This window comes from Onychomys torridus, chromosome 2 (genome assembly GCF_903995425.1).
Source record: "Onychomys torridus chromosome 2, mOncTor1.1, whole genome shotgun sequence".
NCBI lineage: Eukaryota > Metazoa > Chordata > Mammalia > Rodentia > Cricetidae > Onychomys > Onychomys torridus.
The window spans coordinates 86,851,025-86,878,697 of record NC_050444.1 but is presented as its reverse complement, the minus strand read 5'-3'; positions in this window follow the sequence as shown (position 1 = coordinate 86,878,697).

The following is a 27,673-nucleotide window of genomic DNA, read 5'->3' as shown; positions in this document are numbered from 1 at the left end:
ATACCAAAAGAATAGAAGAAAAGTTTTACAAAGACACGTCAGAGAGAGCAATGGGGAGTCAGAAGGAGTCTGAGAACAGCTAGGTACCAGTGAGAGCTTGTCTCCAAAGAAAAGGAAAGAAGAATAACACCAGCAGTGACAACAAAACCAGATTTGTTTACTTACTTGCTTTTACATTTTAGCAACACATTGCTAAGACCTTGCCCATGGTCCCACAGTACATTCTATAGTACACAGGATTTTCCCAGTGCATTTCTCCTATCCATTGGCAAGACTTTCTCATCAGCCCCTCTTTTCCTCTATTTTCTCACCTCACCAGGCAGAATGGAGGGATCTAGTGTCTGCTGCCATTTGAGAGAACAGGCAAGGAGAGCAGCAGTTTGCAGCAAAGCAGTCTGAGTTCTAACCTCAGTCTTTAGCCTACAATGTGTGGCCATAAGAAATTTATTTTCTAAGGAAATTTGTGCCTGATGAAATAAACTTTTCTTATGTAGATATAAAAATGCTTGCTGAGTTTACAGGGCAAGACATAACAGTAATTAAGAAAACACACTGTTCCCTGAGTATTAATTGTTGTATAACTGTTTACTCTCTCACATCTGGACTCTTTATTTAATATTCACTATAAGGCCCCTTAGTACTCTCAGTCACTCTTACACGGATTATTGTACCAGCATTCAAAGTGGACTCCATGTCTCCATGTGGTCCCTCCTCTTTGCCTTTACTGCAGATTCATCCTTCTTATTATGCCTCTCTGCTCTTCACAATTCTTCTCTGATTAAACACCACCCAAGGCTAAACTCCTATCTTCTTCCAACCCCATGACATCTTCTTCCATTATCTTTGTGCCCCAGTGTTCTTACTTTTCCATCCCTGAAATTGCTTCAGTTTGATCTATTTTAAGAATTATATCCTGTGGACTATCATGTTACTTTCCAGCTCAAACTGTCAACACTTCCTTATAGGGAGAGTTCTTTAATGTGAACAGGTTTCACTTATACTTCTGAGCACGTTGAGATCTTTTCACATGTATGAATTACAATTACCCTCTGTAAGTATTTGTTTTTCCTGCAGTAGATGGAGAAGTTTCTATGAATAAGGACTGTTATATTTATCATTATACTTTATCATACTGAATTATATTTTAAACACAGTAGTAATTTTTAAAATATAAATAACATTTTATTAATCCTTAGGACTTATATAGAATAATGTTTTATTTTAATATTTTCATATTTTTCCAATTCAATTTTATTGGATAAAATATATTTTGATCATGTAATCCTTTCTTCAAACTTTTCCCAGATCCTTTCCAGCCAGCTCTGTATCCAACTTTATATTTATCTCTCTCAAAGACAAAACAAAACAAAAAAGTGAAAATCAAGGCAAACAAACACCAAAAACATCAAACAGGAAACCAATAAGACACAAAAAATACCAAAACAAAAACCACACACATAAAAACAAAACAAAACAAAACAAATCATTGAATCCCTTTTGTAGTTGCCACCTACTCCTGGGAATGGATTTTTCTCTAGAGTGTACTTAATATACCCAAGTGACACTTCATGGAAGAAAACTGATTTTCCTTTTGCCAGAAGGTGTTGGTTACAAATAGTTCCTTGTTCAGGGGTGGGATTTTGTGTCCATATCTGCTCAGTGTTGGGATTTTGTCAAGTTTAAAACTGTGCAGGTCTTGTGTATGCTGCTGCAGTCTTTGTGAATTCCTATGTATATCAGTCCTGATGTGTCTGGAAGAAACTCTCTCTCCTTGCAGTTCTCCACTGCTGGTTTTACAATATTTTCATTTCTTTTTTTCTTTTGATTCCTCTGCACTGAGGGAATAGTTTGATAAAGACACTTCATTTAGAGCTGAGTTCCAAGGTTTCTCACACTCTGCACTTTGTACAGTTGTGAATATCTGTATTCATTGCCCTCTTCTGCAAGAAACTTTTCTGATGAGGATTGGAGTGTTGCTCTGAACTCAGTATGAAACAATCCTCATTTAAATAAAGCCAATGACCAAGAAGCTTGGCTATAGCCTACCTTAGTAACAACTCTCTGAGGATTACATGCAGTGTAATGATGATATTTTTTTGTTGTGGAGGTGGTAATGCGTGAAAGACAATGTAGCAATAATTCTTGGTATTTGGGGATCATTGTTTTTATGCTAGGCATTGCTCTAGGTATTTGATGTCAGTGGCCACATTTTATCCTAATATTCCAGCTTGGCTTTGCTCATTAGATCTTTTTTAATAGCTAAGAAAACTGAGAATTAGGGATGGTAATACCTAGCTCACTTACCACCTATCATTTATTTAGTGTGATAGTCTTGGTTGACTGGATCTGGAATGATCTAAAGATGTACTTCTGGTCACATATGGGAGGTATTTTCTTGATTAGGTTAAATGGAATGGGAGAAACCATTCTAAATTGAGGCATTGTCTTTTGATAGTTCCCCATGTATAATGCAACCTAAGGGGAAGGCTCATTGCATTTTTCCTACTTGATTTCAAGTCTTGCTATTGAGTTCCCCTACTCTTGTTGCTAGCTAGCTCTTACATTTAAATTAATCCATTTCTATTTATTTAAGTATTATCTTACCAGTCTACAGGCATGTTGTTCCTTGAGAGGCTAGGTAGTGTTTCCCAGACTCTTGTATCTGCTTGAATTTCCCACCTGGCTCTGTCCTTCCATGCCTGAGGCCAAGGCAGCTTTATTTATCAACCAATGAGACCAAATCATATTCTCAGCACACAAAAGGACATCCCACATCAGGCCTCCCATTTCTATCCTCAGGTAAGAATGATCACTAGTTTGCTAGGCTATCTCATGAAGTTCATTCAAGACCAAGTAAAGAGGTAAAATACAACAAGGTCTGTATGCCTTATGGTACACTTTGGACTCTTCCCTTAGTCATCTGGGGAAAACACTACACTCTAGCAGGGGAGAGATAGGAGAAATGCTTGGGGAAGCTGTTTAATCATGTCTACCAAGGTGCAAAGTTAGGTATGAGTTAAGAAATGGTTAGGGAAGCTCACTATTTAGTGAGTTTGGCAATTACTTTTTGAAAAACATTGCAACAATAAGAAGTTCATTGTTGCCTTCCATGTATATGTTAAAACCGATGTAATTGTAACTGCTATTTTCCATAGGCCTAAAGTTTACTTTGTGATATTCAATGGGTACAAAAAGCCCTTCAACAAGAAAAAAAATGGTTGTACTTTTTAACATTATTATATCAGGTTAAAAGAGATGCTGAGATACAGCACTTAGGTAGGTGTGTGGGAGTGAGCCTCCTCTTTGTAATGGAATCAATAGCTATCCACTAGCAATGGCTACAAAGTACCTTTTAAAACTAATAAGTGTGGAAGGGCTGAATCCTTCGTAAAAAAAATCTTTAAAACCTTTATAAAATTCCCCTGTAAAGACAGATTCTAGGGAGACCCATAATTATTGAAAGGCAAGGAGAGAGCATCAGGCCATTTCACATAAACATGGATGGTACAGGCCTAAGCCAAGAAACTGAGGGTTGATGAATAAAACCCAAATGAGAAAATGAACCAGGATCAATTTTTCCTCCCAATATATTTTATTGTATACAAACGATAAAACATAAACAGCCTCTGATTTCCCTCTAGACTCTGCTGTTTTTCTATTTTTTTTCCTCCAACAAAAGCTATGTGGCTGACATTGAATTGCAAATTCTGTCCTTCAGAAATACATGACACATTCAGACTTCATGCACTCATTTTGTGGCAGTTAACCCTATATTTGTTTGACTGAAAGCTTTTCCCCTTGAATTCTAAATTCAAGCATTATTTGGCATTTAGAATCTTCTTTTTTCCCTCTGTTATCTTAAAAATAGTAGTGGTGGGAATAATCACACTCCTTCAATCTCCGCTCAAAATATTGGGTTATTAATTTCTGTTCAAAATGCAGGAAAAGAAAATCTTCTTAAACAGCTATTCACCCCAACTACTCTCCCAAGAAATGTTCCTACTTTTAGCAGACTTTTCTAATGCTCTTCTTCTAAAACATCCCACAGGACTCAATTTACTGTGGGGCAGTAAATTTACTGAGAGAGACCAGGATACCTAGTACCTGGGTGGCCCTGGCTTCCCATTTAATTACCTACACTTCAGTTTCTTCCTTTTTTTGCCATGAAGATATTGATTCTGAGTTTGAAAACATATTTTTTAGATTTTTTTCCAATAATGAGTGTCTCAAATGTTGTTTGGATCCATAGATAAACTTAATGTTCAGAATGAAATAGAGTCATTTGATTAGTAATATCTATCTTGAATACAGGATTAATAAAGCATGAATGTCAATATTTTGACATTATGGGGATATGTCACTCTTTCAACCTGTGTGATCCTTCCTACCTGGGTTGATCAAGACAAAGAATACTTCTCTTGCTAAGCACATATATTTAAGAACTATAGGAAGTTGGACTCAATGTTCCAGTGCAAATTAACTGAACAAGGATAAGAAAAAGTGGAAACCTAGGCACATATATTTGACCACCAAACAAGAGAAAAGACTGTAGTAGATAGAAATGCTATGTGCCAACTTGTAATTAGAGTAATGACTGAGACAAACACTGTCTCTGAAGTTGGTTTTCCCTAGTGTGGTACTCAAAGGACAGTTGTGTGTAGGCAGAGTTTTTTGTCTGTGCAACAATCAGCTCTGTTCCACTGGCCACTCCCCAATAATCACTCAGAGGCTTACTATTAATTATAAATGCCTGATTAATAACTCTGGTTTATTACTAACTAGTTCTTACAACTTAAATTAACCCATTTCTATTAATCTATGTGCTGCCCTGAGGCTCAGGGCTTTTACCTCTCCTGCATGTCCTGCTTCCTTTCCATCTGTCTGGTGACTCCTGTCACTCTGCCCTCCTTATTTCCAGCCATCTCTCTGCCCTGAAAAATCCTGCCTAGATATCAGCCAATCTGCTTTTTATTGACAATGAGAGCAACACATTTTCACAATGTACAGGATTATTCTACAACAGTTGTGTGGAAAGAAGACATATTTCTACAAGACATGAAAAAGTGTGTAGGAGCTTTTCAAAAGATTGCCTTAAATGGATGGAACTAGAAAATATCATCCTGAGTAAGGTAACCCAGACTCAGAAGTACAAACATTGTATGTACTCACTCATAAGTGGATACTAGATGTGAAGGAAGGGATCACCAGACTACAACCCACAGCTCCAGAGAGGCTAGCTAACAGGGAAAGACTCTAGGAGGGACGACACATGGATGGCCCAGCGAAAGAGAAGTGGATGAGATCCATATGAACAGACTGAGAGTGGGGGGGGGTGGAGGGCGAGGAGTGGGGCATGAGAACATAGGGAAATGGGAGGGTCCAGCTGGAACAGGGACAGAGTGGGAGGGCAGGGAGGGAGATACCAGGATAGATGAGGACATCATGGGAATAGGAAGAGGCAGACTGCCAAGGGAGGCTCTCAGGAATCCACAAGGATGACCCCACCTTGGAGTGCTGGCAGTGGTCTAGAGGGTGCCTGGACAGGTCTACTCTTATGACCAGTTCAGTGAATACCCTAACCATCACCACAGAGCCGTTGTTCAGTGACTGATGGAGGCAGATGCAGAGATCCATGGCCAGTCACCAGGCTGAGCTCCCGGAATCCAATTGATGAGAGAGAGAGAGAGAGAGAGGATTCTGCAGGTGGGGAATATAGAGCTCGTGGTGGCAAGACGTGCAGAGATGACCAGCCACACTAGTGGAAGCCAATGAACTGTAGACTAGTAGCTGTGAAGCTACTATGGGACTGGACTAGGCTCTCTGGATATAGAAGATGGTTGTTTGGCTTGAACTGTTTGAGGGGCACTCAGGCAGGGAGATCTGGATCTATCCCTGATACATGGGCAGGCTTTTGGGAGCTTGGTGATTGTGGTGTGATGCATGAATGTGGTGTGATGCCTTACGCAGCATTGGTGCTGTGGGGAGGGGCTTGGACCTGCCTAGGCTCAGTGTGCCAAGCTCTGCTGACTCTCCATGGGAGACCTTAATTTGGGTGATGTGGGGGATGTGGGGTAGCTAGGGAGGGAAGCCTGGAGGGTGGGAGGAGGGAGGAGTGGGTATCTGTGAGTGGTATGTAGAGTGAGTAGAAAATTTCTTAATAAAGAAAAATAAAATAAATAAAATAAAATATTGCCTTATGTATATTGTATTCTGAGAACATTCGCCAACCCATGTCTACTAGCAGAAAATTCCATCTTCAAAACTTCATAAACCTGGTATCCATGGTAGGATTATTAAAACATTTCATCCAAAGAGATAACATTGAGTATTACTGTGAAAATTATTTGGACCAGAGCAATACTGGCGGTTTAAAAAACAATCTAAGCCCTCAGATTCAGATTTCTATTAGGTCTAGAACTTATGTCTTCTAGTTCCCAACCATGCAGCAATATACTAACAGGCATCTAAACATTTGAAATGGGATTAGTCTAAATTGAAATGAGCTGTAGGTGCCTAAGTTAACTCCAGAAATCAGCTGTACAATGGAAAATAGGATATAGCAAAATAATTTATTAATATTTTAATATATATTACATATTTAAATAATAGTATTTTAGATATATTGAGTGAAACATTATTGTTAACATTAATTTTGTTTTAGTTTTACTTTTGTAATATAGCCACTTGAAAGATTAAAATTCTTACTTAAATGGTTTTCTCACGACTTTTCTTTTTTGATGTTTAAATTAAACAGCTGCTCTAGTCTTCCTTTTCCTTTTTAGAGAGAAAGGAGAAAATGGAGATAGCTGAGAGAAAGAGAGTGAGAGAGAGACACATGGAACCTAGAGGAATCTGACTTGATGGTAACATTGCATTATAGTAAAAAGTATATACCATGGTTTAAATACATGTGTCCCTGTAAAATTTATGTCAGAAAATCAAAACCCTGAGTTGATGAAAATAAGAATTGAAGACTTTTGGAAATAATTGGGAATTATGACTATATGATTCTCTCTTTTCCTTTTACACACTTCTGAGATCTCTCATACATGGCATTGGATGAACAAGAGTGTTGATGTTCTTCTGTAACTTTATAAATATACTGGTAACTTTATTGGACCTACTGACCACTGTTTGTTGATTATTGTCCTAGAGTCTTGTGAAGTAAATATCATTGATCTTGCCATGTTTGCCAATAATTGACTAAGTATCTCTTACAAATTAAAACTCTTCTTTACCCCTCTTCTCTATTCCTTTTCTGTCTTTCTTATTTCTAATTACAACATCATTACCATCCAACACAAGCAATAACTATAGTGCAGCATTTTCTTCCAATTTGAAATATTATGTCCTGGGGCAAGATTCAAGAAGTGAAACCCACATTGCTAAAGATACCATACACTCATTATAGGACAGAGACATGGGCTGTGAACTCACCAGTAATCTTTCTTCCTTCTATCTATCTTTCATAATGTTAGAGTGTGATATAAAGGCTGAAAGAAAAGGGAAAAAGAGTCAGTGGCTCTAGCCGGTGCTGAATTCTGTGTTTCATAGAACTCACCTGCCTGAAAAAATCTACCCATTGCTGCTATTGTACAAGAGTGTTTATAGGGCCAACCAACTGCTTTTTTGATTGGATGTGAGGCTTTTTCCACAGGAGAGATCTCATACCTCATTCTGTAAACATGGTCAAAGACTTTAGGTCAGGAAGTCATAGTCCCAAAAGGAAATCATACTGGTGGTGTTTTTCTAAATTGCCATAGTTTGAACTGCTTTCTAATTATTTATGCTTACAGTCTTAGATTAGTGCTCCTTTCAACCTTGGTCAGTGAAGCTGCTGATCGCAGAGAGTAGTACTATTTAATGAGTAGTAGTTAATGATTCATAATGTTCAAAGTACTAAGAATAAGCACATGGGAATGGTCCTCCATCTATGGTAACAAGTTTAACAAAATAATAATTTTAAAAGGACTCAGGAAGTAAATACAACTTCCCAGATTCAAGAACTGAGCAAGTCACAGGAAACTACAACAATGTATATAATCTGCAAGTTCACTTACTCTCATAGCTTAGAGAAATCAGCAAGGATTCCCACAGGAAAGAGACTCTTCTACTTCACCTTTGAAGCTGCATACAGGTCTCTCAGGAGCGCTATGGATATATCTTTCTTGAGTAATAACCCATGCTGGAGTGATACAGCTGTCTTTGACTTTTCCATGCTCCTGGAAGTGACTCTTGACTCATACTGGTGTAAATGATCTCAATAAACACTTTGGTTTGCCGAATTAGACATTGATGTAGTTATTACTTTGGTCAGCCTGTTCTGTGTGTTCCTACTGAGGTAAATAAACATTTGTCCAAATCATCCCAAGAAAAGTCTCACACTCAGCAATATACATTTATGCTGTCATCCAAATATACAATTCATGTTCAGGTGATCTCTCCCAATAGGATCAAAATTGTTAATTTTATTGAATTTTTCTCAAACTGTAATCCAATTAAGATTGTTACATTTAATATGCTTGATAAGTCCAGTAAGTATACTCCAGTCTAAGCATTTCTTCCCCTCTTGTTATATTTGTTTGATGGTGAAAATATTTCTATTTGAGGTGTTATTTGCACTCATCAATGAATTCTACATAGGCATGTGGTTCTTGGAACACCCCAGTTACCCACTGATAGTTACCAGCCATAGTCCTAGGCCTTGACTTTGGCAAAATCTATCATTCTGTATTTTAGCATGCAGCTTCATCTTGCCATTGGTTGAATAGATTATCTTCTACTTCCTATAAAGTTAATATTATTTTGTTTTGTAAAACAACTGAGTCATTTGTCATGTAGAGTTTCCTGCAGTGTATATTTTTCTGATTGTATCTTCAGCAAATGTTGCTTACTTCACTGTATTTCGTAAAATCTTAGTGTTACCTTTGGAAAGCTGATAGTACTTGAGATAAAGGATAGTTGTGGAACTTTCTTTCTACTACATCCTGAGGACACATAGTGGTTTCACTAGTCAGTATTTATTTTGTTGGAGAATTTCATATATGGGTGTACTGTGTTATAATTATTTTTATAGCTTCACCTTAACTTCTCCTGCTCACTCCAACCACCTCATCTCAAATTCATAGCCACTACACACACACACACACACACACACACACACACACATACACACACACGCACACGTACAATAGACATGCAAACTATTGACTCCTATGGAGTCTAATTACTATTGCACCTTTTTTCTTTCTTTTTTTTTTTTTTTCTTTTTTGGTGCTGATCTGTATTAGAATATTGTCCCTGAAAAACAACAACAATAATAAACTGCTGTTTCAATCAGCTTTCTATGGCTGTGATAAAATACCATAAGCAAAAGCAACTAGGAGAGGAAAGAATTTATTTCTTTTGTAATTCCACATGACAGTCCATTTTTGAAGGGAAGTCAGGGATGAAACTCAAGGTGGAGATCTGGAGACAGGAACTAGAGCAGAAGCCATGAAGAAATGTAGCTTTCTTCCTTGCTCTCCATGGTTTATTAAGCCTACAATGCAGGGTCACCTGCCCAGGGATGACACCACTGCCCCATGGGAGTGCCTGTAGGACAATCTTATTGAGTCACTTTCTCAATTGTTATTTCCTCTTCTCAGATAACTCTACATAGTGTAAGGCTGATGATGACCACAACAAAATCCGTGAAAACCCAGCCAGGGTAACTCTCAAAAACAGCAACAAAATAAATAATAATAATGGCATAAACAAAACAATCTGTTGATCTTATGCAGGCAACCATGTTGTTGAGAGTATATGGAATAACACCCTTATTCTTATTAGAAGAAACTATTACACAGCAATTATCCTGGTCCTCAGGCTCTCACATTTTCTTTCCATTTGTTTTACAATATTCCCCAAGTTTTCACTGTAAGGGTTGTGTAATAAATGTCTTATTTGGTCCTGGGCACTCCAGGGTCACTGCTTGTCTTCATTTTGGGTAGTGTGGATTTTTCCAGTGTTCTACATTTGCTGCCCAAAGAAGCTTCCTTGACGTGATGAATGGGTTGCACTTATCTGTGGATATAAATACAAGTAGTTAGAAGGTGGTTGGAATGTATGTTACTTTAGTAATACAGTAGTAGCTTCCCTGTTGTGGGCTGTCTTTCTGTATGCTGTGATATGTGTTGCTCTGATTGGTTAACAAATAAAGCTGTATTGGCCTATAGCCAGGCAGCTTAGAGGCAGGCAGAAAATACAAGCAGATAGACAGGAAGAAGAGAGGCAGAGGCAGAGGAGATGCCATCCTGCTGTCCAGGAAGCAGCATGTAATAGCACACAGGTAAAGCCATGGAACACATGGTGACATATAGATTATTAGAAATGGGTTAAATTTAGTTATAAGAGGTAGGTAGCAAGAAGCTTGAGCCATAGACCATGGCCATACAGTTTGTACTTATAAGCCTCTGTGTGTATATTTGGGTTTAAGAGAGTGTGGGACTGGGTGGGACACAGGAAAACTTCTGACTACACTTCTCCTCTTGGACAGGTTTATACTACTAGCCATAAGACTCTTTCAACTGAGCAGGTTTTGAGTCCAATTAGATAGCTGTTAGATGTTCTCAAGAAAGAAGTGCCATTATTACCCATCTGGAAATATCTTACTGGGCCTATTGCTGTTTTAGTTCTCAGATTTTACATTAGTGTAGGACTGTTCACATAGCACCTAACAACATTATGAGAGCCAGCACTGGATATTTGTGGGGTAGACTTCCTTATCAGGACTAGCTTGATTTCTCCAAGTTCTGTGATATTATCTTTGGTAGTAGACTTTTGCTTTGAAGTTTCTGTAGGTGAGAAATAACAATAACCTGTATTGTTTTGGTGGCCTCTAAGACTCCCAGACTAACAATTTGAAGTTGTTATTCTCCACTAGGCACTGGAGTTTTGTAAAATAGGCTCTAAATCCTGGGGTGACTCATTATCTCATTATATGGGGTAACTGTGATATGTACATATCTTAAGTAACTTCATAATATAACTGATTTTCCTATGGCTTTTCTAAATATCCTTGGTGTTATTTGTCTTTCCTCCCCACTTTTCCTGAGTGTTATTCTTTCTATTCAGTTAAGTCCTCCCTTCTCCCTTTATAGCATCTGCCCCTACACCTCTCTCTTTATATCCCCTTCTCCTTATCCTCACATGATCCTTTTCTACATCGATATCTCTTTAAAGTTATATCAAGAATGACTTGCAACTTGTGAACTTCTTTCTGCCCTGGTGTGATCTCTTCTCTTTTATTTAAAAATATTTTTCATTAGTTTTACATACCAACTATATATATCCTTTTCACCCCTCCTCCCCAATGCCACAGAAGTAAATAACAAGAGAGAGAGGGAGGTTGCAGAAGAAAATGGAAGGGAAGAGAGGTGTGCTGACTTTGTCTTGATAGTGTTAATTAATATCAGGGTACTTTTCTTATTCATTTTGTATTTCTAGCTCTTAAATAGAATATTAAAATAACTATAATCATTAAATAAAAAAACCCATGCTATCCTAGGAACTTCATTATTTGCCAAAACTTCATCTTAAATTATATCAAGTTCACAAAAGTTTACAAAATTATATGTATTTTCTAAACCTTTTTTTTTTTAAATGAATTGAAAGTTGAAGCTTCATTGTAGTTAGAGTTTTTCTGTCTGGCCCAGTCAGGATAAATCTCTCTTACCCGCCAGTCCCACAGTCGTTCAGACCCAACCAAGTAAGCACACAGAAACTTACATTGTTTAGAAACTGTATGGCCGTGGCAGGCTGCTTGTTATCTACTTCTTCTCTCTTAAATTAACCCATTTCTGTTAGTCTATACTTTGCCACATGGCTTGTGGCTTACCAGTGCCTTTACATGTTGCTTTTCATGGCGGCTGCTGGTGGTGTCTCTCCCCAGCCTTCTACTTCCCAGAATTCTCTTCTCTCTTGTCCCGCCTATACTTCCTGCCTAGCCACTGGCCAAACAGCATTTTATTTGTACAGAGCGATATCCACAGCACTTCCCCTTTTCTTTTTTTTTTTTTTAAGGAAGGTTTTAACTTTTACATAGTAAAATTACATATAACAAAACAATTATCTAGCAAGAATTACAGTTACAATATTAAAGAAGATATCCTATCTATCTTATATTTGTGAGTCTAAGGTTTTATATCTAATTTATCTTGTATCATAACTGAGGAAATTATAACTATCTAGTCTTCAACCACATCAAAGACCTCAGAAGGATATAATATTGCCTGAGAACCGGGAGAAGGATGTAAGCATTATTCAGGAGTCTTCCAAGAGTAGACAGAGACAGCTGGCAGCCTGGACAGTCACCTAATGTTCCTTTGTAAAGTTGGGGCATTTGTCTTCAGCCCACAGGGCTAGAGTCTCTCGATCACTTCTCTCCGTGTCCTGTAGAATGTCTGGCAGTTTCCTCTGTGAAGCAGGAACCTGAAGGACCATTTTGTCAAGCAAAGTTTAGTGGTCACCTTTCTATGGGTCCTGCATGTCCAGTCGATCAAGCAGTCCAGGCAAGAACAGTTTCTTGCCCAAATGGCTATTTTTGCCAAGGTGAAGAAAACTCCATATGAAGTGTCTTTAATGCCCATCCTCCTCTCTGAAGTAAAACGGTGTTGCCAGGAGCAGACATGTCTCACAGCCCATCCTCCTCTCTGAAGTAAAATGGTGTTGCCAGGAGCAGACATGAGTCACTGTCCAGAAAGTCTAAATTTTAAAAATATTTTAAATGCCATATTCTGAAGGTCTTTGAAGTATTTAAAGATTACCTATCTATCTAAAATATCTCTATATATACCTAAAAGACTTAACTAACATGGCTATGAGTATGATTATCACAAATGATTAATTATTAATCTATTTTTAATTATCCATTACAATTTTAAATGAGCTATACAAACACAATACCTTAAACACGAGTAGAAATATATACATAGTATAACAAAATTAACTTTAAGTTTGTATCCATAGACTAAAATCTATACCAATGTAAAACATTTTAAACAAGTTGTTGCTCTTTAGAAGTAAGTTCCTTCCTTAATCTACCCTTTCATCCTATTATATCTATATCATATCCCCTTTTCTTCTTTAGAAAGAGATCGCATTTATAATCAACCTGCTTTAAAGAAAAATATTGGTTTTTCTCTGTCCCACACCAGAGGGCTCTTCTGATTTGGGACACAAGAATCTCTTAACCTTTTCTTTTAGCAATATGTCTGGGTTTAGAGAAGGAGTGAGCCAATTCCATCTCCAAAGCCAGCTTGATAATTTTGGGAATGTGGGCGTAGTTTCTCTTACTACTTCCTGCTGGAGGGGGGCGCTGTATCTTATGGGGTATCATTAGGGTGAACCTCTGAGCCAGTTGCCTTGAAAGCATTCTGGATGTTGGATCATTTGGGCCTTGGTGTCATCGGAGACCTTTCAGGTGGTCTTGGCTGATCAAACCTGATGTATCTTAATCTGGAACAAATCCATAGCCTCTGGCTTTCTGTGGAAACAAAAGCAGAGACTCTTTTCCAAAGCAACATATCCTTATATCCAAATTTCGAAGTCAAGGTACCTTTAAAATTTACATATTTGTTTAACTCAACAGCTTTTATGATCAAATCTTTTTCTGTGGTTAAAAATCCCAAAGACAAGACAAACCATATTCTCTGTGTAATATCCATATTTGTAAGACTGAAACGCCCCTGTGGCTGCTGGCTCCGCCCACCTCAGCTTCCCAATATGGCGGTGGTACAGTTTACCTCCAGCTCTGGGTCTGGAGACATGTGTACCATCAACTATCAGAAGCAGTTCTATCAAAGCAGTGCATAGCCCAGAAACTTTTTTTTTTTTAAACTAGCAAAGGCTAAATCCACCACGCAGCAGAGTAAAGTGTAGCTTATAGATTCCTCATTCCCGCCACACTGCAGGTCAGACAATCACGCCAGGAACCTGCCATAGTAGCTCAAACCGGCAGGCTGCCACTAACTTGAGGGAGACAACTAGGAAGCTGTTTTTGGCTCTGTTTAGAATCTTTTTTCTCAGATTTTAGGTGGAAACTCTTGCCCCACGTTGGGCGCCATTTGTAGTTAGAGTTTTTCTGTCTGGCCCAGTCAGGATAAATCTCTCTTACCCGCCAGTCCCACAGTCGTTCAGACCCAACCAAGTAAGCACACAGAAACTTACATTGTTTAGAAACTGTATGGCCGTGGCAGGCTGCTTGTTATCTACTTCTTCTCTCTTAAATTAACCCATTTCTGTTAGTCTATACTTTGCCACATGGCTTGTGGCTTACCAGTGCCTTTACATGTTGCTTTTCATGGCGGCTGCTGGTGGTGTCTCTCCCCAGCCTTCTACTTCCCAGAATTCTCTTCTCTCTTGTCCCGCCTATACTTCCTGCCTAGCCACTGGCCAAACAGCATTTTATTTGTACAGAGCGATATCCACAGCACTTCATGACCATGGTTATTAAAGTATCCAAAGCAGACTTTTTTGCCTTCATATCTCTATATCTTCTTAGAATCAAAACCCAGAAAATATTCACTGAATGATTAATTGAGGTCACAACTCAAGTGAATGGAAGGTATGGTATTTGCCCAACCAATATTATGACATCATGATTTTTTTTTTCTCATCTCTAAAGTCTTTAAAAAAGTCTCCTGCTGAGGAAGGCCTTTTATACATTTAGCCACGTGCCACCCTTGTAGTGCACATCTTATTCCTTACATAGTTTGCATAATTTAGGTTTGTCTTTTTAAATTTTTTTAAAATTCGTTTTACATACCAACCACAGATTTCAGTCTCATCCCTCCTCCTATTTCCCCCACTAGCCACAGACCCCTGCCTTCTCCACCCCCACAACCTACCCACCCCTAATCCCCTCCTCCAAAAGGGTAAGTTCTTCCATGGGGGGACAGCTAAGCTTGGTACATTAAACTGAGGCAGGACCAAGCCCCTTCCTGTTGCATCAAGGGTGAGCAAAGTGTCATACCATAGGTAATGGGATCCAAAAAACCAGCTCATAAACTGGGGATAGATTCTGATCACACTACAAGGGGCCCCTCAAACAGACCCAGCTATACATCTCTCTCCCATATGCAGCAGCAGATCTAGTCTGGACCCCTGCAGGTTCCACAGCTATTGGTTTAACGTTTGTGAGTTCCTATGAGCTTGCTTCAGTTGTCTCTGTAGATTTTCCCAACATGACCTTGATCCCCCTTGTTCATATGATCCTCCCTCTCTAGGAAACAAGGAATAAGAGGGACATAGGAATCACCTTGGGAAGTAGAAACAGAGAAGATCTCCATGAGTAAACTGGGGAAGAAGGGGAGGACTCTGGGGTGGGGGTGGCAATAGAAGGGAGGAAATAGGGGATGAGAACATGAGGGAATGGGATGATTGAGCTAGAAGACTGAGTAGGAGAGAAATGGAAGAAATATTTTGATAGAGGGAGACATTATGGAGTAAGGGAGAAACCTGGTGCTAGGAAAATTCCCAGGAATTCACAAGGACAACCCCAGATTAAATGACTACTAGCAATAGTGGTGAGGGTGCCTGAACTTGCCTGTCCTGGTAATCAGATTGATGAATACCCTAACTGTCACCATAGAGCCTTCATCCAGAATCTGATAGAAGCAGATGCAGAGATCCATAGCCAAGCACCAGGCCAAGCTCCTGGGAGTCCAGCTGAAGATAGGGAAGTGGGATTTTGTTTATCTTTGCGATTCAATGGCAAGCATCTTTGTTCAAATGCAATTCCTTACAATGCTGCCATGGTTTTAACTCCAGAGTCAGCTAAACAGTAGGTGTAGTAAAAAGGCCTCTCAATGACTTGGCTGGTGGTTAATCTAGAAGCATCTTTATGTCAAAGGAGCATTAGACTTACTGGAGAATCTCCAAGCACCAGTTCAATTACTGATGGTACAAGGGGAGGGCGCCACAGGAAACCCAATTAAATGCCACATGTTTTCACTTCAAACTGTAAAATTGGTGTGATTGTGTCTATCCTCATAATGCTCAGGTATATGGTGAGATTCAAAGAGGATAATGTTAGTCATAAATTGCAGTAGAGACACAAGGCTTTATTATCCTAGTTACACTGTATCCCTCTGCCTCCCTGGCATATTTTATCACCTTCTCATTTAGGGAAACACTCAATATTCACCGAATGATTTTCTCTAAATCAATAATATAAACAAAGAAAACAAGACGATCTAGTAAAAGAGGCTCAGGAAATTAACTCTCAGGGTGTGTACACATTGTCTTAGAGCAGTATGCTGATATAATATGGCACTAACTCTCTAAGTCAGAGAAAAATTTACCAGAAAGCTTGCAAGTAAATGCATTGTCTACAATTCACTGTAGTGCAGCAATTCTCAGGAGATAACACCATTAATACTCCACTTCAAATTAAAAAACATATTCTTTTTTCCTCCCTTAAAATCAGAAGCAAAGAAACGTGTCCCATTTTCTTTCCTTTATGAAAACAAAGGCTTTTAAAATAATAAAAATTACCCCTGCTTGATCAAGCAGCCATCTGCATCTGATTTAGGTAAGTGTTATTCTTGTAGCTTTTTATATTATTTTTATTGTTGGTTGGAGAAAATGCATAAATACAAAGAGAGGGCTTTGGAAGGGTCACACAATTTCCAATTCCACTAACCTGATACTGGATCTCACCTTCAAGATGGCCCTAAAATTGTGTCTTTACCTTTAATATATTGTTTGAAATGAATCCTGAAAAACTCGTTCTAATTACTCATGCACCAAGGCTTGCCTTCCCCTCCTTACTTCCATGATGTTGGTGAAGAAGTAATATTATAGAACTTCCAAATGGGAAATCACTATTGTATTTGGCACTTATATGACCCTCTGTTATTGCAACCATTTTTATTAGTTATCTTTTGTTGGTTCTGGAAGAGAGATTGGATAAGCTTTGTATTTGGAGTGGGTGAGTTCCCATGTACTGTCAACTCCAGCATGATGGTCACAAACACCAAATGGCATGCCATATGAAAGAAGCACAGGATGCATTTCCCATAGACATAGTTAAGATAAGGAGAGCTGACATCTTTTACACCAATGTTGCAGTAGGTTCCGAACTAATCTCATAGAGACATTTTCTTTGTGTTTAGGACAGAGAGCACAGAAGAGGTTTGTTGATAATGTCCTTAAATGGGCTGTACTGATACTACCATCTGAAGTTTGGTATAAGATAAGGCAGAGAAAAGAGGCCAGATTGGATTTGAATTGTATATGCTGTGTTTGGATGATGGGGTAAATATGGTAGTGCCCCATTATCCTTGGGGGATACATTGTGAGATTCCTTATGTTCGTGTGTGTGTGTGTGTGTGTGTGTGTGTGTGTGTGTGTGTGTGTTAAATGTGATAGTTACTATTCAGTCAACTTGATTAGATTTATACTTATCTAGGAGGTGGTGAGATGCACTTCAGAGTGTGTCTACAGTGGTGTTTCCTAGAAGATTGGTATGGGTCATTAAATAATGAAGGAATAACCAACTGAGAATGTGGGGAGTAGTCAGTAATATTTTGAGGCTGGATAGAGGGGCAATTAGATGAGAAGCTAGTGCAGGTATATAAGCTCTTCTCTCCCTGAACTAATGTTTAAGAATGCTACTACCATCCACATGCTACAGCTTATTTGACCTTTAAAAAAAGAACTCAACAGCAGATATTCCATATGACTTTCAAATCTTCAGCATGAACTGGGACCACTTAGGCTTTCAATGTTGTAGACAGAAAAGCAACCAGGTTTTCTGTCTCTTCAACGTATATAATTTATCTATCTATCCTACTACCATGTAACTGGCCCAGTACATTCCATAAACACACACACACACACACACACACACACACACACACACACACACACATACATGTCAATATATACAATAAGATATATTTGGTTATTTCTAGATATTTAGAGAGCTTTAGCTAAGATATATTGTCTTTTGCAATTATAAAGTTAAAATTTTCAGATAGACATGGTAAGAGATTAGCAGGGAAACTACTAAATATGAAGAATATTAGTAAAATATTTTCGGAGAAGTTACACCACTATACTGTTTTTTCAAAATATCATTTTTATTGAAAATAAATTATTCTCTCATATAATACATCATGACCCCAATTTCATCTCTCTCCTCTCCTCCCCACTCTTCACCATGTCCCATCTCCCCCGGATCCATTGCTCCTTTTTGCCCTTCAGAAAGGAGCAGGTATCCAAGGGACACAGCCAAGCACACCAAAACAAGATACAATCATATAATGCTAAAGTCCTTATATCGAGGCTGGACAAGGAAACCTAATGGAGGCAAAGAGTACCAAGGGCAGGCAAAAGAGTCAGAGACACACCTGCTCCCAACTGTTAGGTGTCCCACAAAAACACCAAGTTAACAGCTATAACATATACATAGAGGACCTAGTGCAGACCCATACAGGATCTGCGCTTGCTTTTTCAGTCTCTGTGAGCCCATAAGAGCCCTGCTTAGTTGATTCAGTGGGACATGATCTTCCGGTGTTCTCTATCCCCTCTGATTTCTACAATCTTTCTTCTTTCTCTTCTGTGAGATTCCCTGAGGGACCCCATGGAAACATCCAGTTTAGACTTTCTCCACTTGCTGTGGGTCTCTGCACCCTCTCCCATCTACTGCCAGAAGAATCCTTTCTGAAGACGACTGGAAAAGGTACCTATCTATGAGTACAACAGAATATCATTGAGGTTTTTTGTTTGTTTGGTTTTGGTTTTTGGTGTTTTGTTTTGTTTTGCCACTCGTGCCTGATTCTACTCTAGGTCTCTTGGCATTCAGTCTCCAAGTCTTGGCCATCCAGGCAGTGTCAGGCATGAGCTCCCTCTTGCGGCAGAGGTCTCAAGAAGAATCAGACATTGGCTGGCCATTCCCACAGATTGGCCACTCTTACAAGTTGTAAGCCAATATTACCTCAACACATCTTTCAAACAGGACAGATTGTAGGTCGAAAGTTTTGTGGCTGGGTTAGTGTCTCGGTTTCTTTTTCAGTAGCCTGCAGAGTATCTTCTCCCACCAAAGAATCTAGAACTCAAGGGTGAACGTTCCATTAAGGTACCAACACGACCTCTGTTTTCAATGAACTGTAAAGATGTTCTCTTCAGTGGAGCTCAGCAGTCAGTTTGCAGAGAATCACCACCTGTCCCAGCATGAAGGTTTTTTTTTTTGTTTGTTTGTTTTTTTTTTTTTGACTTTCCATGAGACCCTTCAGCCAACAACTCAACCAAATGCAGGCCAGTCCCACCACTAGAAGCTACCTTGTCTAGCTACAAAAGATGAACACTTCATACTTTGTATCCTTTGGTAGGAGTCTTCACTAGGTTCACCCTCAGATTCCATCACACTAGGTTTCCACACCGTGTCCCCGAAGACCCCAGTTCTAGCTATCTCTCCTCTCATTTTCTCACTCTATCCACCCAACCCACAGAACCTCCAGCTTCTGTCCCAACCTGCCCCCAGTCCACCTGCAAAAATCTATTCTATTTCTCTTTCCAGGGAGATCCATGTGCCCCACAGACCTTTCCTTTTTATCTAACCTCTTGGGGTCTGATGACTGTAGCTTGATTATCATTTACTTAACAGCTAATATTAGCTTATAAGTGAGTAAATGTTTGTCTTTCTGGTCCTAGATTGCCTCTTTCAGGATGATTTTTTTCCAATTCCAAGCATTTGCCTACAAATTTCATGTTGTCATTATTATATTTTGGTTATTTATTTATTTGTTTGTTTGTTTTTACATCCCTATCAAGTTTCCCCTCCTTCCCCTTTTCTTAGTCCCCCAACCCCACCTCCTCTCCCCTACCTCATTCACTTATCCAGTGTTTCTCTTCAGATATCAGCCAGCCATGATATATCAAGTTGCAGTGAGAAAAGGCACCTCCTCTTCTGTTAAGGCTGGATGAAGCAATCCGATGTGAAGAATGGGTCCCATAAAACAGGCAACAAAGTCAGAGACAGCCCCTGATTTCACTGTTAGGGGTCTTACACAAAACCCAAGTTATACAACTGTAATACTTTTGCGGAGGGCTAAGATCCGTCCCATGCAAGGTCCCTGATTCTCACTCCAGTCTGTATGAGCACCTATTAGCTCAGGTTAGTTGGTTCTGTGGGTTTTCTTGTGGTTCCCTTGGCACTGGGTCCTACAGTCCTTCTTTCCCTTCTTCTGCAGGATTCAGCAAGTTCTGCCTAATGTTTGACTGTGGGTCTCTACATCCATTTTCATCAGTTGCTGGGTGAAGCCTTTCTGATTACAGTTTAGGCTAGGCATCAATTTCTCTTGATCTATGTATTGCAGCATGGTTCTCCCTTACTTAACTGCTAATATCCACCTGTAAGTGAGTACATACCACACTTGTCTTTCTGAGTCTGAGTTACTTCACTCAGGATGATCTTTTCTAGTTTCATCCATTTATCAGCAAATTTTTTGGTGTGATTATTTTTAACAACTGATTAATACTCCATTATGTAAATATACCACCATTTCTGTATCCATTCTTCTGTTGAGGGACATTTAACTTGTTTCCAGTTTCTGGCTATAATAAATAAAATCGCTGTTAACATAGTTGAGCAGAGTCCTTGTAGTATGGTGGAGTATCTTTTAGGTATATGCCCAGGAGCACTATAGCTGCATCTTGAGGTAGATCAATTGCCAATTTTCTGGGAAATTCCCATACTGATTTCCAAGGTGGCTGTACAAGTTACCACTCATACCAACAGTGGAGGAGTGTTTCTCTTGTTCCATATCGTCTCCACCATGTTACTTGTGTTTTTGATTTTAACTATTCTGACAGGTGTAAGATGAAGTCTCAGTGTGTCTTTGATTTGCATTTCCCTCATAACTAAGGATGTTGAATGTTTTTCTTAAGTGTTTCTCAACCATTTGAGATTACTTTGCTGAAAATTCTGTTTAGCTCTGTACTCCAATTTTTAATTGTATTGTTTAGTTTATTGATGTCTCCTTTCTTGAGTTCTTTATGTATTTTGGATATTAGCCTTATGTCAGATGTGGGTTTAGTGAAGATCTTTTCCCTTTCTGTGGGTTGCCTATTTTTCCTATCAACAGGGTACTTTGACTTACACAAGGTTTCCAGTTTTATGAGGTCCCATTTGTTAATTGCTGTGGTCTTAGTGCCTGTGCAATTAGTGTGCTATCCAGGAAGTTGGATCCTGTGCCAATTCGTTCAAGGCAATTCCCCACTTTTTCTTCTATTAGGTTCAGTGTATCTGGTTTTATGTTGAGATCTTTGATCCACTTGGACTTGAGCAGGGTGACAGATACATTTCCATTCATCTACATGCAAAAATTTAGTTATACCAGTACCATTTGTTGAAGATGCTTTTTTTCCTTCCAATGTATAATTTTGGCTTCTTTGTCAAAAAATCAAGTGTCCATAGGTTTGCACATATACTTCTGAATCTTTGATTCAATTCCATTGATCAACCAGCCATTTTTTAATGCAATTACCATGTAGTTTTTATTATTATCGGTCTGTAGCACAGCTTGAAATCAAGAATGGTGATAACATGTAGAAGAACTTTCATTGTACAATATTAGTTTAGCTATTCTTGTATTTTTGTCTTCCATATCAAGTTGAGTACTGTTCTTTCAAAGTCTATAAAGAATTGTGATGGAATTTTGATGAGAATTGCATTGAATCTCTAGATTGCTTTTGGTAAGGTGACCATTTTCACTATGTTAATCCTGACAACCCATGCTCATGAGAGATCTTTCCATGTTCTGATACCTTCTCCAATTTCTTTCTTTAAAGACTTGAAGTATTTGTTAAACAGTTTATTCACTTGATTGGTTAGAGTTACCCCAAGATATATTATTTGTGGTTACTGTACAGGGTGTTATTTCCCTGACTTCTTTCTCAGTCCTTTTATCTTCTGTATATAGGAGTGCTACTGATTTTTTTTTTTTATTTTGAGTTAATCTTTTAATCTTTTATCCAGTCACCTCATTGAAGATGTTTAATCAGCTGTAGGATTTCTGTGGTAGAATTTTTGTGGTCGCTTATGTATACTATCACATCATATGCAAATAATGATACTTTGACTTCTTCCTTTCCAATTTGTATCTCCTTGATCTTCTTCAGCTGTCTTATTACTCTAGCTAAAACTTCAAGTACTGTATTTAATACATATGGAAAGAGTGGGCAGGCTTGTTTTGGCCCTGATTTTAGTGGAATCGCTTTGAGTTTCTCACCATTTAATTTGATGTTGGCTGTAAGGTAGCTATATATTGCCTTTATTATGCACCAATATGTTCTTGTATTCCTGATCTTTCCAAGACTTTTTATCATAAAGGAGTGCTGGGTGTTGTCAAAGGCTTTTTCAGCATCTAGCAATTATGTGTGTTTTTGTTTTTGTTTTTCAGTTTATTACTTAGTAAGTTACATTGACAGATTTTTATATGTTGAACAATCCCCGCATCTCTGGGATAAAGCCCACTTGATTGTGGTGGATGATCTTTTTGAAATGTTCTTGAATTTGATTTGCCAGTATTTTATTGAGTATTTTTGCATCTATGTTCATGAGGGAAATTGGTCAGTAGTTCTCTTTCCTTGTTGAGTCTTTATGTGAGTTGGTTATCAGAGTAATTGTGTCATCATAAAATGAATTTGGTAATGTTTCTTCTGTTTCTATTTAGTGGAATAATTTGAAAATTAGTTCTTCTTTGAAGGTCTAGTGGAATTCTACACTAAAATCATCTGGTCCTGGGCATTTTTTGTTTAGGATGGTTTTAATGAATATTTCTATTTCCTTGGAAGTTATGAATTTATTTAAATTGTTCATCTGATCTTAATTTAATGTTGGTAAATGGTGTATATCAAGAAAATTGCCCATTTTTAAGATTTTTCAATTTTGTGGAGTACAGATTCTTAAAGTATGACCTAACAATTCTTTGGATTTCCTTACTGTCTGTGAGGAAATTTCTAATTTTGTTAATTTGGCTATTCTCTCTGTGTTTTTAAATTAGTTTTTGATAAGAATTTGCCTATCCTGTTGATTTTCTCAAAAAAAATTCTTATTTCATTGATTTTTTATATTGTTCTCTTTACTTTCATTTCCTTCATTTCATCCCTGAGTTTGATTATTTCCTGCCATCTACTCTTGGGTATTTCTGCTTCTTTTTGTTCTAGATATTTCTAGTATGCTGTTAAGACTCTAGTATGAGATGTCTCTAATTTTTCATGCAAGCACTTAATGCTATCAACTTTCCTCACAGCACCACTTTCATTATGTTCCATAAATTTGGGTATATTGTGCATTCATTTTCATTGAATTCTAAGACTTCTTTAATTTCTTCCTTGACCCAGTGGTAATTCAGTAGTTTCCATGAAGTTGTAGGCTTTCTGTTGTTTCTGAAATCCAATTTTAATCTTTAGTGGTCTCATAAGATACAGATATTTTAATTTTCTTGTGTCTGTTGAGACTTGCTTTGTACCAGAGTATGTGGTTAATTTTGGAGGTTCCATGAAGGTCTGAGAAGAAGTTATGTTCTCCCCCCCCCCCCCCCCCACCCTCTCTCTCTCTCTCTCTCTCTCTCTCTCTCTATCTATATATATATATATATATATATATATATATATCTCGAAATGTTCTGTAAGTATCTGTTAGATATATTTATATCCTATCATCATTTAGTTTCACTTTTTATCTGTTCAATCTCTAGATGACTTTTCCATTGGTGAGAGTGGGGTGTTAAAGTCTCCATTATTAATGTGTGGGGCTTTATGTGTTATTTAAGCTTTAGTAATGTTTCTTTAATAAATGTGGATGACCTTGCATTTGGGGCAGAGATGTTTAGAATTGAGATGTCATCCTGGTGGGCTTTTTCTTTAATGAGTACGAAATACTGTTCTCCATCTCTTTTGTTTAATTTTGGTTTGAAGTCTATTTTGTTACATATTAGGAGAGCTATACCAGCTTGCTTCTTTGGTCCATTTTATTTGAAAAATCTTTTTCTAATAATTTACTCTGAGGTCATATCTATCTTTCATGTTCAGACGTGTTTCAGCAGAAGGATGGATCCTCTTTTCATATTCATTCTGTTACCCTGTTTCTTTTTACTGAGAAATTGAATGAATTGAAATGGACAGTTATGAATGACTACTGATTGTTTATTCCCGTCATTATATTTTTGTTGTTGGTGGTGGGAATTTGTGTGTGTGTGTGTGTGTGTGTGTGTGTGTGTGTGTGTGTGAATGCATATTTCCCTTTTTTGGGTTTTGCTTGGGTGAGATTATCTACTGCCTGGGTTTTTGTGGGTGCAGTGAACTTCCTTGGGCTGGCTTTCCTTCTAGTCTTTTTGTAGGACTGGATTTGAGGATAAATATTTTTTAAATTTGATTTTGCCATGAAATATCTGGTTTTCTTAATCTATGGTGATTGAAATGGTTACTGGGTGTATTAGTCCGGGCTGGCATCTATGGTCTCTAAGAGTCTGCAAGACATCTGTCCAGGCCCTTCTGGCTTTTGGGATCTGTGTTGAGAAGTAAGGTGTACTTTTTTATAGGCCTGTCTTTATATGTTACTTGGCCTTTTCTCCTTGTAGCTTTTAATATTCTTTCTTTGTTTTCTATGTTTAGCATGTTGATTATTGTGTGGCATGGGGACTTTTTTCCTAATCCAATATATTTGATGTTCTGTAAGCTTCTTGTACATTAATAGGCATGTCTTTTTTTAGATTGGGAAAAGTTTCTTCTGTGATTTGGTTGAATATATTTTCTGGGGTGTTTTGCTGAGATTCTCCTTCTATTTTTATTATTCTTAGTTTTGGTCCTTTGGTGGTATCCTAGATTTCCTGGACATTTTTTGTTAATAGTAATTTAGATTTAACATTTTCTTTGACTGATGAATCTTTTTCTTCTATTGTGTCTTCAACACCTGAGATTCTCTTCTATCTCTTGTATTCTATAGATTTTCCATTTCCTGAATTTCCTTGGTTTCTTTTCTTTATTGATTGTGGTAATATTGTGTTTTCTAATATATTGTACATCCTAATAAACTTATCTGGGGTCAGAGAACAGAACAGCCACCAGATAAAGAGGCCAGAAAATGGTGGCACACACACCCTTAATCTTAGCATTCCAAAGGCAGAGATCTGTATGGATCTCTGTTATTTCAAAGTCACACTAGAAACAGCCAGGCATGGTGACACAATCCTTTAATCCCAGGAAGAGATGACAAGAAGCAGAAAGGTATATAAGGTGTGAGGACCAGGAACTAGAGCCTATGAAGCTTTTAGACTTTGGAGCAGCAGTTCAGCTGAGATCCATTTGGATGAAAACAGAAGCTTCCAGTTTGAGGAAACAGGATCAGCTGAAAGGTTGGCAAGGTAAGGTTAGCTGTGGCCTGTTCTGCTTCTCTAATCTTTCAGTGTTCACCCCAATACCTGTCTCTGGGTTTGTTTTTATTAATAAGACCTTTTAATATTTGTGCTACTATTGATTCTCTTTTGATTTCTATTCCAAAAATAGTTTCTGTTACCTTTTTTTTTTCTTGGCTTTTTTTCCAGTTTTTAAGGAATTTGTTGGTTTCCTGTAATATTTTTTTCCTTGATTCCTTTAAGAGAGTTTTTATTTCTTCTTTCAGAACCTCTATCATCTTTATAAATTGTTTTTAAAGTCATTTTCTTGTTCTTGGGCTGTGTTGGAATGTTCAGGTCTTGCTCTCATAGGAATACTGGGATCGGGTGGTGCCTTATTTCCCTGGCTGTTGTTGCTTATATTTTTTCACTGATGCTTAGGCATCTCAGTTTGGGATAATTAAGTCTAGGCCCCAATTTCTGAGTTTGCCTTTGTTTGATGGGTATTTTGCTCCTTGGTTTCTATTTCCTCTTTGTTTTCTAGTCTTTGTGGCCTGGATTTCTGGTGACTGGCTTGACCTCATGTTTAGTTGTGAGTGTCTGTCCAAGTTGGGAATCAGTCTTCAGGTGGTTAAGTTGACCTTTGGTGGAGCAGAGTATACAATTTCAGGAGAAAAGTAGCTCCAGAAAGTGCATTATAATTCAGTCCTGGGTTCAAGGAGACAAATGATTTTGAAATGGAATAAAAGGAGTTGGTAACCACAGAGCAAGATCCCACCCAGCTAAGTTTCCAACTTGTGAAAAGCAATTACAGAAAAACTTATAGCTGGGTAGGATGGTGTACACCTTTTATACTATCCTTACAGAAGTAGATATCAGGAGGATCTTTCAGTTTGAGACCAGCCTGGTTTGAGGCCAGTTTTAGGGCATCCAAGATTAGGTAGTGAAGGAAAATGTGAAAACAGAGAGCTGGTGAATATGTCGTTGAACAAGAGGGCCATGTTCCAGCCCTAGAAAGCAGCAGAACTTGGCAGCTTTGGTCACGTTGTTCTGGCTTTATAGATAAGGGGCAAATAAGGAAAGCCACTGAGGCCAGGCATGTGTTAGGGCTGTCCCTGAATGGAGGTACAGAGAGGCCATTGGTGTGATGCTATGAGGAAGCCTGGATTCCATTAGAGACCCCAATATGTTAAAGATGCCAGAGTCATGGCAAAAGAAATCTGCCTAGAGGTAGTGGAAACAGCTCAAAATAAGGAAGGATGTTGCAGTCAACAAAGATGAAAGGAGTTGGAGATCTGAATAGTATTTTGACATCTGACACAAAGAAGCAGATTTTGGAGTTTTCCCAAACGTATTTTTCAGTTTTTTTTGCTTTGGTCCAATATTTCCTCAGTTTGCTACTTTTGTTATGTTTTGGAAAGGTAATATATGTCCTGTGCTATTATATGCTGGAAATATGTGATCTATTTTTATAATTTTTATTTTATAGTGGATTAGAATGAAGAGATTGCATGAATCTCAGAAGAAACTTTGAACTTTGGATTTTTAAATATTGTTGAGACTGTCATAGACTATGGGGACATTTGAAGAAAGACTAGATGCATTTTGCATTATTATATTGTTACAATCTTATGAGGGATAGTGAGTGTAATGTAGTAGTTTGAATTGGCCCTCATAAGATCATGAGGACTGGACTATTAGGACGTGTGGCCTTGTTGGAACTGAGTCACTGTGACAGTGGTCTTTGAGGTCTTCTATGCTCAAACTACACCTAGTGTAACAATTCAATTCTGTTTCTTTGTGGGTCAAGATATCAGACTCTCAGGTCCCTCTCCAGCACCATATCTACCTACACGCCACCATGTTGAACCATGATGATAATGGATTAAACCTCTTAAAATGTAAGCTGTCTCAATGAACTATTTTTTCTTTTATAAGATTTGCCACAGTCATGGTGGCTCTTCACAGCAATGGAAACCCTAAGACACTCGGGTTTATTTTCTATTGCCATATGAAGTTGAGACTAGTCCTTTCAAGGTTTGTAAAGAATTGCATTGAAATTTGGACAGGGATTTTTGTCAAATCTATAGATTTCCTTTGATAGGATGGCCATTTTCCTATGTTAATATATAAACATGGAATTATTTCCATCTTCTGCTATCTTCTTCAATTTCATTTTTCAAAGACTTGAAGTTGTTTTTAATCGTACAAGTCTTTCATTTGCTTGGTTAGAATTACTTCAAGATATTTTATATTATTTGAGGCTATTGTAAAGGGTGATTTCTTTCTCA